Source organism: Triticum aestivum, chromosome 3B (genome assembly GCF_018294505.1).
Source record: "Triticum aestivum cultivar Chinese Spring chromosome 3B, IWGSC CS RefSeq v2.1, whole genome shotgun sequence".
Taxonomy (NCBI): domain Eukaryota; kingdom Viridiplantae; phylum Streptophyta; class Magnoliopsida; order Poales; family Poaceae; genus Triticum; species Triticum aestivum.
Window position 1 is genome coordinate 337,196,891 of NC_057801.1, and position 17,393 is coordinate 337,214,283.

The following is a 17,393-nucleotide window of genomic DNA, read 5'->3' on the forward strand; positions in this document are numbered from 1 at the left end:
CCTTGTCTCCTGTTACCATCCGCCTAGACGCACAGTTCGGGACCCCCTACCCGAGATCCGCCGGTTTTGACACCGACAGCCATGAAACCACTTTTCCATTGCCGCAACCTTCTATACCCGTGAGATCCCATCTTGGGGCCTTTTTTGGCGATCTGCCGGAGGGGGAATCGATGATGTACGGCTTCTACATCAACACCATTACCTCTCCAATGAAGCGTGAGTAGTTTACCACAGACCTTCGGGTCCATAGTTTTTAGCTAGATGGCTTCTTCTCTCTCTCTCTCTCTCTCTCTCTCTCTCTCTCTTTGATTCTCAATACAAAGTTCTCCTCGATGTTCTTGGAGATCTATTCGATGTAATACTCTTTTGCGGTGTGTTTGCCGAGATATGATGAATTGTGGATTTATGAACAAGATTGTCTAAGAATATTATTTGGTTCTTCTTCAAATTCTTAGATGCATGATTTGATATATTTGCAAGACTCTTCGAATTATCGGTTTAGTTTAGCCTACTAGATTGATCTTTCTTGCCATGGGAGAAGTGCTTAGCTTTGGGTTAAATCTTGCGGTGTCCTTTCCCACTGACCGTAGGGGTAGCAAGGCACGTATTGTATTGCTGCCATCGAGGATAAAAAGATAGGGTTTATATCATATTGCTTGAGTTTATCCCTCTACATCATGTCATCTTGCTTAATGCGTTACTCCGTTCTTATGAACTCAATACTCTAGATGCATGTTGGATAGGGGTCGATGTGTGGAGTAATAGTAGTAGATGCAGAATCGGTTCGGTCTACTTGACACGGACGTGATGCCTATCTTCATGATCATTGCCTTAGATGTCTTCATAATTATGCGCTTTTCTATCAATTACTCGGCAGTAATTTGTTCTCCAATCGTAATACATGCTATCTCGAGAGAAGCCACTAGTGAAACCTATGGCCCTCGGGTCTCTTTTCCATTATATTGCATCTCTTTTCCATATTATTGAATCTCGTTTACTATTTTGCAATCTTTACTTTCCAATCTATACAACAAAATACCAAAAATATTTACTTTATTATCTCTATCAGATCTCACTTTTGCGATTGACCGTGAAGGGATTGACAACCCCTTTATCACGTTGGTTGCAAGGTTCTTGATTGTTTGTGTAGGTGTTCGATGACTTGTGCGTCATCTCCTACTGGATTAATACCTTGGTTCTCAAAACTGAGGGAAATACTTACGCTACTTTGCTGCATCACCCTTCCCTCTTCAAGGGAAAACCAATGCAAGCTCAAGAGGTAGCAACGATAACAAATAGTAATATTATTAATGCCTTTACAATCAACACACATACGTGACGTACCATCCTTTTTCGGCACTAGAGTAATAGGAACAGCAGAGGGACTAAGGGATTCGCGTATATAACCTTTGTCGAGTAGCTCCTGTACCTAACGCATAATCTCCTTTGTCTCCTCTGGATTGGTACGGTATGGTGCATGGTTGGATAGCGATGTACTGGGAATTAAGTCAATCTGATGATCAATCCCTCGAATATGTGGTAATCCCGGTGGCACGTCTTGTGGAAAGACATCAGCGAACTCCTGCGAAATGTTAGTGACAGCAAGAGGCAAAGAGGAAGGCACGTCCTCGAATGAAAATAATGCCTCTTTGCACACAAAAGCGTAGCAAACAGATTTGCCGAAATCTAGCTCATCAATGTCAGATTTTGTGGCAAGTAAACATGCACTTTTCAATTTCATTTCAGAACCAACACTAGATGGTTTATTATTAGGCTTCATTTGTTGCTCAAATTCTTTTGCGAAAATCTGATTTTCACACTTATTTTTCTCCTGTTTTGCTTTATTAGCTCTATTAATATCCTCTTTCAAAATGGAATCAGGAGACATAGGAAGCAAATTAATATGTTTATCCTTATGAACAGGAGTATATTGATAGTTTCTACCATGGTGTATAGAATTTTTATCAAATTTCCATGGTCTACCAAGTAATAAGGAACATGCTTGCATCGGTACCACATCACAATCAACATAATCATCAAATGTAGATATACTAAATTGCACATGAACAGTATGCGTCACCTTAACCTTGCCACTATTGTTAAACCATTGGATGTAGTAAGGATGTGGATGTGGTCTTGTGGTGAGACATAGCTTCTCCATCATTTCCATACTAGCCAAATTGTTGCAGCTCCCTCCATCTATGATGACGCAAACAAAACGTTCCTTCACAACTCCCTTTGTATGAAAACAAATTGTGCCTCTGCTTTTTCTTAGCTCGTGTGACCTGCACACTCAAAACATGTTGAGCAACTAAACTTTCATGCCTATCAACGTCTTTAGCAGCCATGTATTGTGTCTCATGTTCAGAATCATCTCTACTGTGTCCTTCACTTGTAGTAAGAGCCAGAGTCTCCTCATCATAGTCACCAGCGGACTCATACCCACCATCCTCAGTAGCAATCATCACACCCTGAGGTGCATTCTCTCGCATAATGAGCTCTTCCCTTACAACAACGACAAATAATATCACTCATGTGCCCTGTTGATGCCATGGAAGAAGAAGTGCTTTGTGCATGCCCGACAGGTGTGCTCTTGGCAGATAGTGGTGGAAGTGCCTGCTTTCTTGTATCACGGCCAGATGTGGCGGCTGACGGAGGTGTCGGTGTAGCAGAATGTGTGGAAATAAAAGATGCACGCGGTGTCCATGATGAAGGTCGACCTATAGAAAAGTTAGTCCGCGTCAATGCCTGTCGATCCTGCACTTCAAGTTCAGCTTTGCAAGCAAGATGGAATAAACAAGTGATATTATTATATTCTTTATACTCTAATGTTCTGAATCTCTTTATTTAATCTACCCATAAAACGTGTAAGCAAATCTTCGTTATCCTCAACAATACCACATCAAATCATACCGGTTTGCAATTCCTGATAATATTCCTCTGCAGAATTTTTTCCTTGTCTTAAATGCTGCAGTTTTGAAGTAATTCATGTTGATAATACAATGGAACCCAACGAGTACGCATAGCAATTTTCAAAGCAGCCCAAGTAGCTGGAATAGGATATAATCTACAATATTCAGACCACCAAACAGAAGCAAAGCTAGTGAATTCACAAACAGCAGCAACAACATGTCTATCCTCATGATATTGTAAGCATGTGAAATGTTTTTCAGTTTCTAACTCCCAAGTAAGATAGACATCAGGAATGTATCGACCCTCGATGGTGGAATATTCAATTTCAGCTTAGGAACATGGTCAAAATTATCATACCTGAGGTGGTGGTGCAGCACTACTATTACGAATAAAGGCATGAGGACGACCTGGTGGTGGTGCTGGTGGTTGCACATAGTGCTTATTTTGATCAACATCATCCTCGTAATCGCCCTCGTAAACATCCTATTCATCAGCAGCAGCAGGAGCCACTGAAGCATCAACACTAGGTGCAGCGGCACAAGAAATTTGACCAGGCTCAAGGGGAACGCGCAGTGCTCGTCCCACTTGATTTGGAAGGCGATGTTGTTGTTGTTGTAGAGGTGCAACAGGTGCAGTCGACGGTGGTTGTGGAAGACGCGCGAGCAATTCATTAAACTTGTTATCGAGCTTTGCTTCAAACGTCTTCTCAATGCCATCTATCTTCTCCATGGCCTCTTCAAATCTGTTTAGCATCTTGCACCTGTCCACTCATCATTTGCTGAAACTTTTCATGTAGATATTTGTTCATCATGTTCTCCCAATCAGTCTCATCGGCTTGTGATCCCGCCATTGTTAGCAGCAATATAAACACACAAGAATATGATCCTACAGACTACTAGGAAGTGGTGGGGGTGGTGGTGTTTCACGAATCCATTAAGCGAATCTCAAATTCTTACCAGTTCTTACCCAGCAGCAGGTGGTGATCGGCAACCATTGTAGTCAAAACTCTCAAAGCTTGGACAAAACGATTATTAGGTGGTGTCAAACGCACGATGTAGATGTATGTGGAGCTGGGAAGGCTTAAGATATATGGTAGCAAAAAATGTCAGCAATAATCAGTCCAGAGATGCAAAGTTGAATAAACGCTCAACGACGGTACTGTGCTGGTCCTAGGCTAGACCATGCGAGAGACACGAGCCTAGAACACTAACACAATCACGGCGCTGCACGTAAACAAGGGAGGATCATACTCTATTTTTTTCCTTTTTTCACTTTTTTGCACTTTTTCTTCTTTTTTTCTGCTCCGCAACAAATGTTTTTCGAAAAAGTCTAAAAATGGTATAAAAACTGCCTAGCCAAAATTTTCCAGTCTTAGTTTTTTTTTAATTGGAACTAGTTTTCTACTGTGGGTAGCACAGAATTTCGGGAGTCCTACTCTATCACGACTCGAAGTATGGCGTGATCTGGAAATCGACAACAGAGTAATAAATACTGGACTCGGACTAGGACTGGTGGCAGAGATGAATCTGGTGGAACCCGGACTGGTGGCGGAGATGAATCTGGTGGAACTAGGACTGGTGGCGGATATATGTTGTAGGTGGACTTAGATTGGCGTGATGGCGGCGAATAGGCAGTAGAGTATATGGACTCAGATTGGTAGCGAATATGTGGTGGTGGTATATGGCAGCGATGATGATGATGATGCGGTGGTGATATATGGCAGCGACGACATGACAACTTGTGAATAGAAATCAAAACTCTAAAGGACTATACGCTAAGACCAGCAACTCGACATGATGATGCAATCATAAATTTAACAAAGGAAAACTCTAAAAAGATTACGCAAAGGCTCAGATTGGTTTAGATATGAAGAACTAACCCTAATTTTCTTTTGGCTTTTTTGTGGACTATGGGTATGAAGAACGAACTCGATCTAAACTACGAAAAACTAGAAAATCTCACCGAGCAACCTGGAAATCTTATACCACTTGATAGAGGCCAAGGTGTCCCGTCTTTCGATGAGATGGTGGCTATCGGTTTTGGTGGAGTAGACTTTGACGATCTGACTAGGAACGTGCGAAGACGTCGCGCCTTAACAATCACTGAACCAACTCTGAGAGGTTATTGACCATGCCAGAGCATGATCAACCTGACCACGAGGGTCTCTTTCCTGCAGGCAAACGAAGAATGAGCAAGAAACTAAGATTGCTATCTAGATATGGCAAATTTAAGAGGAAAGCTTTATTGATGAACGTGGGGTTCTATGACGTCTTTGTCTGGTCGTTGAACACAAACAAAGTATGCGAAGTTGCAGCTATGGTGAACTTTAATCTAAACAAAATCCAAAGTCTAAACGGCCCCCTAAGGGTTGTATATATGGAGGAAGAGGGGGGAATTTCGTGGCCTTCGGAGGAGGGGTCCGAAACCAACCCTAACTCTTGTTTCCCCACACATACGGACTCTAAAAACAGCCTATACTCAAGTATTTAGAAACACTACTAGGGAAAACCTTATACACGGAATCTTACTAGCAGCGCGGTTTAAAATAAGGCGCTACTGCTACTTAGCAGTAGCGCGCGGGCACAAGCTGCGCTACTGATACCAATGTAGCAGTAGCGCGTTAGGAAAAAACAGCGCTACTACTGATATTGCCATGACATTGCCGCCAGACTAGGTATAGTAGTAGCACCGGTTTTGTAAACGCGCTACTGCTATTGAACTTAGCAGCAGCGCTTTTCGCCAACACTCGCTGTTGCTAAGTTTATTCCACTCGCTGCAACTAAGTTTAGTCCCACCTCTCTCCGCGAATAGGGTGTTTACCACCTTAAATACGTTACTTCTCAAACCATCACAACCACTTGGTCTGCATTGAACTCTATGTGTAGGATCTGTGGCCGCAATAGGAATCTTCGCCGATTCTTAAACCGGGGAAGATTCCTATTGACAATTTAGATTCTACACAAAAAGATCATTGATGACCAATGTATTTTTTATTTTTTTACATGCTTAGCCCTAGCTTAGCAGTAGCGCGTTTTGCATAAGGCGCTACTGCTACAGGCATAGCAGTAGCGTGTCTCGAGTTAAAAGCGCTACTGCTATGGAGTTTAGCAGTAGCGCTTTATCCTAACGCGCGCTACTGCTAAACGCCACCTATATTCCCCAACTGGCCGCCCCCACTCTCCCTCTCCACTCTCACTCTCCCCCGCACCCCCCGTCGTTCCTCGACCATGATCGTCGCCCGCCTCCACAAACGCTCTTGCTCCTCCTCCACTGAGGTAGTCCCTCCATCCCTACTCCCTACTCCTCCTCTCTCCTCCCTCCTCCTCCTCTCTTCTCCCTCCTCCTCCTCCCTCCTCCCTCCTCCCTACCGCGTCCCTCCCTCCTCCTCCGGCCGCCCCCTCCTCCCTCCTCTCTCCGGACAAGCCCTCCGTCGGCAGCCCTCCTCCCCCTCCTCCTATCTCCTCCTTCCTCCCACCCCCTCCTCCCTCCTCCTCCCTCCTCCCACCGCCCTCCTCCCACTCCTCCTCTCTATTTTTACTGTTTTTTACTGTTTTTAGTAAGTGTTTAATAAAAATAGTTTACTTAGGAAGTGATTAACAGAACTAGTTGAATCAGTAAGAAAATTAGTTATTTTTATTTATAGTAAGTGCTTAGTTGAACTAGTTGAATTAATAGACTAGTTTATTTTTAGTAAGAAAATTTAGGTATATGAGATTTGATGATCTAATTAAAATTTTACTATAGAAATAGTGATGTAGGGTAGAACCCTAGATGCTCGATCTTTCATGATTGGAGCGGATCCCGCGAAGAACACGAAGAACACGAGGGGAAACACAAGGGGAAAACGAGAGGAAACACTCAAATCAACGAGAAACAATCACACATGTGCTAGATCGATGAACATAAAGAGTGATACAAGACCCAAATGCAACAAAGGACAATGCAAGTACGATAGTTCTTCTCCGTGAGGAGGTCTTGAGGGGGTTGTTCCCGTGATGGGGTCTTGAATCAATTTGGGGGACCTTCTCTATAGAGGTCGTGAACTCCAATGGAGAAGGATATCAAGTGGATGAGCAAAGCTTTGTCTCTCAAATGAGCTAATCCTTTGCTTACCCTAACTAGGAGGAGGGGGTCTATATATAGTCTAAGCCACAAAGGGGTAAGTGGGAAAGAGGGATACATTGGCCTTTGGCCCAACTCTGCGCGCAGGCAGGTGCCGGATGTTCAGGTTGGGGGGCGGATGTCCAGCCATTCGCGAGGCGCCAGATGTCCGGGGTTCTCGCCGGATGTCCGGCCTGGCAGGGTCAGATCAGTTCTTCTCTAGATAGATGCTATCCGTATTTCCGGGGGAAGGGCCGGATGTCCGGGCTCGGCCGAATGTCTGGGCATGGGCCAGATGTCCGGGGCCTGGAGCTGGCATGCGGCTGGTCGGCTGTTGGGGCAGTTCTTGTGCAGCTGCCCAGGCACCGGATGTCCGGCCTCTCGCCTGGATGTCCGGCCGCTGTAGCTTTAGTAGCTTTGTCTTCTTCCGTCTTCGCTTCCAGGCTTCCCTTGCGGATGGTGTAGTTGTTCCTTGGTGCTTGCACTCCTCCTCAACATCCGTGAAGCTCCGACAATACCTATGCATGCACACGGGAGAAGTGTCAAGTAGTATACCATCCTTGAAGGGGTCAAGGGAGCACGTGTAAAGGAGATGATTCACCTTTGTGTATGTGAAGTAGATGTCGCACGTGTCACTCGTCGAACGGACTCTTGACATGGTGATGTCCTAGGATGCTCCGCATCATCTCCCCTCCCCCTTGGGAGAGATCCGACCTCAGATCAAAAACCAAATCACCATGGTAAAGAGATCGCTTCGCCATGTAGAAGGGGACGTTCGCCCAGTAGTCATCATCTTCAAACTCGAAATGGTCACTCTCCAACGTCGCACCATCTTGTGATTCCTTCCAAAGAAGCAAGAATAACAAACACTTGGAAAAACAAATGTGGTTAGTTTTAGTGCAAAACCAAGCATTCAAGAGGTGATTCACCAAACAAGTGTCATCATCATGCAAAGCATATGTTGTGACAAAGGATTGTGGCATGGCATGTGAGCATATCAATCGAGCACAAGCAAAGATATCATGAGGACAAGCATGTAAATGTGAGGTAGTGACACAAATATGTGTAACAAGAGAATAAGCATCTACCTCAAAGTCATATCAGGAATTCAAAAAGCACTCGACAAATGGTTGATGGTAGGAATAAGAATCATTCACAACACCAAATAAAATGAAGTGTCGAAACACATGGGTCAAGTGCAAGACAATCCAAGCATAACATGCATAGGGTGTAGTGAAGATAGTATGGCACTCAACACAATAGAAAGAGCAATTGCTCCTCATGTGTGAGGCAATCAAGTCAATCATGTGACAATCAATGGGACATGGCATATGTGAAGAAATGACATTGTTGCAACCAAACATATGATAGGAGCAAGTAATCCACAAGTCGGATGCACCAGACAAGGTATATATGTCATGAGGCTTCGAAAGGTGAAAATGACAAGTCAAAGCAAGATCTCTAACATGTGCGCCATCAAATCGACCAAGATGATCAATAAGTCTAATGGTACAAGCAACACAAGTAGTATGATCCACAATATCCATGCTCATGGTTTGGGGATTCTCAAAAGAGAAGGATATCACCTTGAAAGCATGTCCTTGTGCGTCCTTCACAATGCCGAAGTGGTAGGAAATATGGTGTAGAAGCGAGTCGGGGTCGAGTGTATGAGGCTCGCTCTCAAGAGCTCGAATGGTCAACTCACGTGAAGTGGAAGTCGACACAAAGTCCAAGTATCCTACACATGCACAAAACAAAGCAAAGAATGTATGCTCATGGTAGATAAACACATCATCCATCATGATGGTTCTGTTCTCTTGCACATAACCATTAGGAGCACAAGTGCATGAATAGTATGATGCAACAATGGCAATATTCATGGCACTAGGTATATGGTGCAAAGAGGTAAGACAAGCATGCTTCACAAGGAATATGTCAAAATCTCCAAATATATGGGAGAATGCTATGGGGGCAATCTCATGAGCCAGACTAATAGAATTGTTGCACTTAATACATGGCACATCTAGCATGATGGAGGCAACATATGGAGATATATGACAAGAAGAAATATCAATCATGTGCAAAGCATGTAGATGGTTGTCATCAACCGCATGAAATGAGCAAGTATGAATCATCGGTGATGCAACAAGGCAAGCAATCATAGTACTCAAGTCGTGCAAACTAGTGGAGCAAAGATGCAACACACTAGAGGAAATCATGGCAATCATGTCATGTGAGCAAATAATAGGCATAGACAACGCACATGACATATCGCAAGCACGAACACAAAGCAAGAGCAATGTATCATCATAGGGATGTGTCACAAAGCAAACATGGCTATAACAAGAAATATCTCCACCAAGATTGCAAATACACATACAAGTACTAGAGTCAATCATCATGTGTAATGCAAAGCATGGGTCACAAATGCATGGCAAAGGCATAGGAATGAGCATATCATGCAAAGTGACCATGGAAAGATGGGCATAGAATATGTAATGGACAATAACCCATAACCACGTGAGGGCCATGTAGAAGAAATGCGTGAAGTCTTTGAGCAAAGAGAGCGGTGGGAAATACAATCCACGGGGTCCCAAGTCATCGTTGCTCTCTAGAGCTTGTTTTTTCAACTCATGGGATTGTGAGGTTGAAAAGTATTCATGGGTACCTACACAAAAGAGACAAAAACCAAAGAAATTGTGTGCGTGGTAAATGTACATATAATCCATCATGATGTGTATGTGTGTGCGTGAGTTAGCACAAGATAAGCATCGCTCAGTCAAATTTGATGCATGGTATAAGAATATGTCATCCATCGTGAAAGAATAGTTGTTATGTATGACACGATGGGGACATAAATTGAGCATACTAGTATATGGCACATCGATATCATGTTCATTCATGGGGAGCATATTGTGCACGCAATTATTGAGACCATGCAATGGATGGGATGGATCAAAATCTCCTAACATGTTTGAGGAAACTTTGGGGGTCTCCTCATGAGCAATATTGGAAACATCAAATGGAGAAAATGGATAACATCTATTCGAAGCTAGGTGTTCATGGCATGGCATATGAGATAAATGATGCAAAGGGAGCATATCAATATCATCACAAGGAAAACAAATGACAATAACCATGGGCTTGTCATCTATGCCATAAGTGCAAATTGGGTTAATTTTAATGGCATATGCATAGTCACTATGATGAGATTGCTGATATGACATATGGTTGATCTCATGCATAGCTTATGACAAGTCAAGCGGATTGTCAAACATGATGTGACCTAAAGAATTGTCACAAGAAATCCTATGTAACATGGCATCACAACTGATAGACTCCACATGAGAATCATCATACTCATCGTAAATGGGCAAATCATCACATGGGGAAATCACACTAGCATGAAGCATGGTACTAGGTGGATCAACATCATGCAAGCAATCAATGTCAAGAATGTCCACTAGTGGGACAAGAGAAGCTCCATCCCCTATGTTACCTTTGGAGCATCGCTCATGTATTGTAGTTGAGGTATTGAAGACCAAGTCGTGGTCATCTTGATCTTGATGGAACCATGTGGTGGGTGCATCATTGTCCATCATGGCCATCAGTTTGTCCATTGGAGGTATGGACTCATCGAGGATTGGCGCGTCATCATGTAGGAGACCTAGCACCAAAGAACAAAACACACTCGGGATAGTGGTTAAGTCATTAGAAATCATAATGGCCTCACGTGTTGTCCCAACTACCTCACTCACTAAGTGTTGTGGCTCACTCACTCCCTCAAGGATGCACTCACTCATATGGTTGGTGGATGTCACAGCCTGATTTTTGGCCCTTTCTTTTTCTTTTGTTTTTTTGAGGTTTTTGCCCGAGTTTTCTTTTTCCGTTGCTTTGTGGTCTGGAAACTGAAGAAGATGCCCTCTTCTTTCTTTCCAGAGTGGCTTGTCATCCCCTATCCAACCCTAGGCCTTTCCATTTCCACCTTGGACCAAATCCCAATATTCTTTTTATTGGGAATATTTCTTTTCTATTAAAGGAATAACTCAATTTGCCCTAGGTTGTGAAGCAGCCCATATTTCCCTCACTCCTAAAATTGCCAAATAATTCTCATAAATTGTTTGGGTCATGTCTTGATCAAATATGGCAAAACTTTTCATTGTCATGTTCAAAAATAATCCTCAAATAATTCATTTCCTATTCTTCCCTAAATGGCACATTGTGAAGCAAGTGTTATTTTCCTTTGCTCAAATGACCTCAAACTCCTTGGACATCTTTTAATTTCCATATCATTGCCACATGCCAAAATGCAACCTCATTGGCCTAGTCATTATTTAATTATGATTTTCCAAAGTTTCTATCCAGAAAGAAGCTTTGTGAAGGAGGTACATGCTAGGCATATCCAAATGAGTTGCAATTGTGCATGATCCTTCATATCATCATATAATAGCCCTCCACCAAAGTTGAGCTCGTGTAATGCCTCCATGTGAGCTCCTCTTCAATTCTTAGTTTCTGTCCAAAATTTTAGTTTGTGACGCAAGTAAATTTATCTTGCTCCATTATGGCTGAAAAATTTTCTAGGCCTTCTATTATCCATATAACCTATATCCACCCATTTTGGGAATATTTCATCAAGCCATTATTCCTATAGATTTTTTGCAAGTTTCTGTCCAGAGGAGATGTTTGTGAAGCAAGTACCATTTTGGCTTGGCCAATTGGTATGAGACTTTGTGAGCATCTTCATAGGACCAAATGACCTTGCTTGACCAATTTGAGCTCATGTTGACACTCCATGTGGGTGCATCATGTTGATCAAGTTTCTGGACCATTTTGGTCAGTTGTGAAGAAACTGCATTAAACCTTGGCCCATTTCCTGCCAAACTCCCCAGGACTGTAGTCCTTCCTAGCCTAAACACCCTAGACATCACATTTGACCCATAGCATATCTTTGTTGATCACACTAAGTTGATCAAGTTTGCAACAGTAAACTTCAGAGGATGATTCCCACTAACCCGTAGTAGCTTTCACTAAGCCACCCCTCAGTTGGAACCTCCCCTGGAAGGACTAGACCCTAGAAATGTTTTAGCCGAACCTCGTGCACTGTGTGCACAAGAGCCCGTGATGACCACCATTTTGGTGTGCAATGGTCATGTCCAGAGCGTTGTTTTGCCTCGGCCCTACTTGTGTTCGTCGTCTTCAAGCGCATGAGCGTGTCCAATAGCTAGAACGGGTCGTCGCCACCTCTCTGGACCCCTCTCTCCCTCCAGAAACCTCCTCGTTGGCGCTCACCGACGCACGCCATCGCGCGTCCACGGACGAACAGTGGCGGTCTCTCTTTTATGGCGCTTGTTTTCTTCCTCCCCGTGATCCCTGGCGTCGACCTCCTTTTTGTGAGCCTCTCCCTGTGTCTCCCCATCGCCTTCCCCCGAGCTTATGCACGAGCATACACGTCCGCGGCGCCGGCCACGCGTCCATGGCGATGCCAGCTCGGTCATGACCTCACGTGGCAATATAAGCCCTCCCCCGCGCCTCCCGAGCACCCAACTAGCTCCACCTCTCCCCCAGCAGCCTGCCCAACCTCTCTGTTGAGCTCGAGGAGCTCTCCTGCCCTCCCATCCCCTGCATAGCCGCCGCCTCGGCCATCTCAAATTCGAGCAGGCCCAAGTCCCCCTCCTCCCCTAGCCACCACCAGAAGATCACACGACGTCCAGCGATCCTCCCCATGCCCTCTCCCCCTCGCCGGAGCTCCATTAGCCATGAGCCCATCTCCATCCGAGCCCTCCTCCGCCGCGTCTAGTGCCCTGCTCTGTCCCAACCTCCTTGGTGTCTGTGCCCTATGGGGACGGGTATGCCTCGGTCTTGTCTATGCGTGGGTGGTCCGGGCGCTCCGAACGGTGGCCGGAGCCGGCCGAACGGGCGCCGGAGCTGCGCTCCTCCCTCTGCCCCGTGGGCGAGTGACGAAGGCCTCGTCCTAGCTGGCCAGTGGGCCCCCAACCCCACTTGTCGTCCTCTAGTGCATTGACCCGCCCGGTCCACGTGGATAAGTGGTGGGCCCCACAGCCCGTGGGACCTACACGTCAGCGTCACACGAGTCGGCCCTGCCTCTGCCTAGTCAGATAAATGGAAGTGTAATTTCCTCTTATACACTTTTGTTTCAGTGAAAGCGTAACTGTTGCATCTTCGGCCAAAAGTATTCTTTCCCTGTCCCGAGAGCATAGTTCCTGGAATGCGCTTTCAGTTTTTCTGTTTTGGCCCAGTCTAAGAATATTTTCTTTATAGATGGGTCCCTGGCAGAAAACCCCTCGTATCCTTTTGCTCGTAACTCCAAATGAGATGATTCCAAAGCCCATTTCTTCGTCTCATCGAGCCCGTTCTGTTGGAAACACTTTCACCATGTGTTAACATTCTAAAAATGACCATTTTGCCCTTGCCCATAAACAGCCTCCTCCGGGAGAGAACTGTTTCCGATGAATCTTTCCGCGAGCTTTTCGCACTTCTCCCCGGTGCCTTCTTCATCCCCAGGAAAGCCACAATACCCACTTGCATGATAGTCATGCAGTAGCCATAGTTTTCAACTTGAATCTTTATTAAGTGTTTGTCTGTTTAAAACTTGGTTATCGTTGTTCCGGTAATGCTTATAGTTCCATGTTCACTCTCGTGTTATGTTGTTCTGCACCTGGTTATCATGTAATAATTCTAGTATTCCTTGCATATGTTTATGCTTGATAGTAGTACATGTTGATATTAGTGATGGTCTTTGGTGCATGACTGTCGTTTGTTCCGAGTGCCGTTGTTATGCATGTTCCATTCCATCCAGTGGTTAAATGCTTGCATGGTAGCATTGTTGATATGTTCTTGCATGATATTTATTGTTGATGTTAGTGGTCATGCAATGTTTATGAGTAATGTACTTGTGATGTTCATGCTAGTCAGTATGCCATACTCAGTTGGATATATGCTTTGTTGTTGTTGATATGTTAAGAAATAATGTTGCACAGCCATGCTTATGTTGATGTCATGCTCATGGATTGTAGTTGCATCATGTTATTTTCATATGACTCAGCTTATTGCATTCAAGTTTAACCGGATTTAATTGAACTTGAACAACTATTGGCTGAGTCATGGTACCACCATATCGGGCTGACAAGTGCAACCACATTCGCCTTAGTATGGGGAGGCCCTGATGGGTCTATTGTCATGCCTCTCGCCGGTGCCTACAACTAGGGAAGGTTATGGGCACGCGCTACCCTGATCAGGTAGGCGGAGATAAGCCTTGTGGACCTGTTGTTGTTATGGTACCGTGTCCCCGTTTGGGTCTGTTTGTTTGCCACGACGGTGGTAGTTTTGCCTTTGGTAGGCGGGGTCACCCAGGACTGATCCCAGAGGGGTGTTGGTCGGAGTGGCTGGGAGAGTGTCATGGCAGTAGATTGGTTTTGTCGGAACGTCGTTGTTCCACCCGAATGGGAGTGCGAGGCCATGGGTTCTGTGGTGTGGGTACAGTGTGCTACCTCTTCAAAGTTTATTAAATCTATCGATAGCCGCGCCCGCAGATAAGGGCCCAGTTTGTAGTTGGTCACACTATGGGTCAACAGTAATAATAATGATGATGTGCTTAATAACAATCCTGGTTCAATGATGAGATAAGTTGGATATGTGATCTGTGACTGATCATAGTTTGGTTACGAGGTAACCCGTTGAACCAAGTGTGGTTCGGTGATTGATCACTATGGTATCGAGGATACCGTTGTTGTATATTTGAGCGAGAATCGTGGGTAAAGATCAAGCTCCTTGTGGTCATGTAATGATTACTACGGTATAGTTTATGCCAAGCTTGATTTGATCCTGAGATGATCGTGTGATATCCGAGGCGGGTAAGTGATGCACGTGTTGGTTACGAGGTAACCCCGAGAAGAGTGCATGATAGTGTCATCATGTTGCATGCTAGTATCGTCAGATTCATATGTTCATGTCATGCTCATATTGTTCTAGATATACCATGTTCATGTTGTTCATGCCATGTTGTTTTGATGATATCATGTTAATTCCTGCTTAACCTGTAATTGCCATGTTGATATTTGTCTTGAATGCTTCTGGTTACTGTGAGCTTGCAAGTACATTCAATGTGCAGGTCATCCCGGATTTGATTGCTTGTTTGTCATGGATTCTTTGTTCGCGAGCTAGGATAAGCGTTCCAGCCAGAGTCCCTGTGGAGTGGAGTTCACCACCGTCGTTGTTGTTCCGCTGCTAAAAGTTATTCCACTGCTTCGAGTTGTTATGTTGCTTGCATAGAGCAACAGTGGCAGGCGTAGTGTCAATGTGCCGATGTAATTCCCACTTATATCAGAACCCCTTGTACCCTAATAGGTTGTAATAAAGAGCTGATTTGTTCTATGCTAAGCAGTGGCGTATTCCAAAAGACTTTGGCTCGATCTCTGGGCTAGAATACAGGGCGTTTCGGTTTCATCTAAGCCGGGGTACCATAGTATAACATCCCAAATTTTCAATCTGGAATGTTATACATTAAATCATTATTGCATATCATATTTTATTGCATTTTGGTTTGATCCTAGAAATTTCACGCAACTCAAGGACCCGCGGAGAGAGTTGGGAATTTCGTTATTTTCTTATTTGAGTTTTTATCAAATTTAGAAAATTGATCATTTGATTTTAATTATTTTACCTTTGAATATTTCTATTATAAAAATAAGAGAGAGAGAATAAAATGACTTTCCCAAAATAAAGAAATATTGAGGATTTAATAATAAAATCAAATAAGATTTTATTTCGGAGTTTTATCGCTATTTTATTTGAATTACAAAAAATATGCGTTTTTCAAAATTGCATTTTAGGCCAAAATAAATGTTCATCTTATCCGGCTTATTTTTAGAGGACGGGGAAAATTTATTTCGGAATTTTTGGAGTCTGTTTAGTAATTCTTTTCTTTCTTTTTCTGCACGTCCGAATTATTTCAAAAAAAAAACAAAACCGACTCGGGGCCGTACCCGAGCGGGACTCCGCCCAGGGGGCCTTTATAAGCCGTGCCGCCCTGCCCCGAAGCCCACACCGCCGCCGCCAGCCCACCCGCGCCAAACCCTAACCCTAGCCGCCCGCGCCGCCCGCCGCCCGCTCCGTCGGTTGCCGCCGCCGACGCCTCTGCCCGCCGTCGCCCTGCCGCCCCGCGCCGCCTCCGCCGGAGCCGCCGGACCCCGCCGCCGCCTCGCCGGAGACCTCATCGGACCCGAGGTAGCCGCCATCGCGTTTTTTTTAAACCGATCGGTTTTTTTTTAAGAACCCTATATCCTTTTTTAGATCGGTTCGTCGGCTTTTCTCGGTTTAGTTATTTAACGGACGTTCGTCGATACATTCGTTTTAACGAATGGTTTTGTTGTTTAGCCGCAGACAGCGAACGTTCGTTCGTTAGCCTGTTCGTCCATATTTCTTTTTCTCAGATTTTCCGCGATTATTTTTGATCGCGATTTCTCATCCGATTTCCGTTCAAGTATAACTTTTCGCTCGTTTATCGAAAACAGGAGATTCAAGCGCCTAGAATTTCATCTTGAAACCCTCTTTCCGTTTAACCAACTCAAACAAGTTTTTGCTACAGTAAAATTTGACTTAGGTCCAGATTACTAAACGAAGCTTGTTTCTTTCGCCGTTTGAGTTTCGTTGCTTCGTTTGATTTGATTCTTTTTGCAAACCGGACTTCTTAAGTTGAACTTTCTGGTTAGATCACTTATTTGAGTTTTACCTGTGCATTAGATGAGTGCTTATTGTATGCTTGTTTGTTTGCGATAGAGTACTCGAAGTGCGCCGCGTGCTACTACGAGTCTCAAGGTTTCACGGATCATCAGCAAGGCAAGTAACACTTTGATCATACCTCTTTACTACCCGGTTTTATTGCATTAGATCAATCCTCAAACAATTGCATGATTAGGATCTGATTAATATGTGGGTTTTGGGAAGTAGATCAGGTAGAACCTATTACATGTTTTAATACCAAACCTTTGGGAGTTACTTCTACGTTTGCTTATATCGCTATGCTATGCTAGTAGACGTGGATTGGGTGAGTGTATCCATGACAGATGTGAGATTGTTAATTAATGGTTTACTTAAGGTGGCAACTTTAATACACATCTGGGTGGATTGAGGCACCTGGGGAAGCTAGTGTTGCCTGTATTTTTGGAAATCCCGGGGTATCGTGTGATTCTCCTATGGACCGCCACCCAGGCTCAAAGGGATCATGAGATTATTCATGCTAGAAACTTCCATGTGCGGCCGCAAGCTACTATGGGCTCTAGCATAGTTGAGTATGTTGTGTGACCTCTTTCAGTGGTAGACTAGCAGATGTAGGGGATGTAGGTTGGTACTGTCTACCCAGA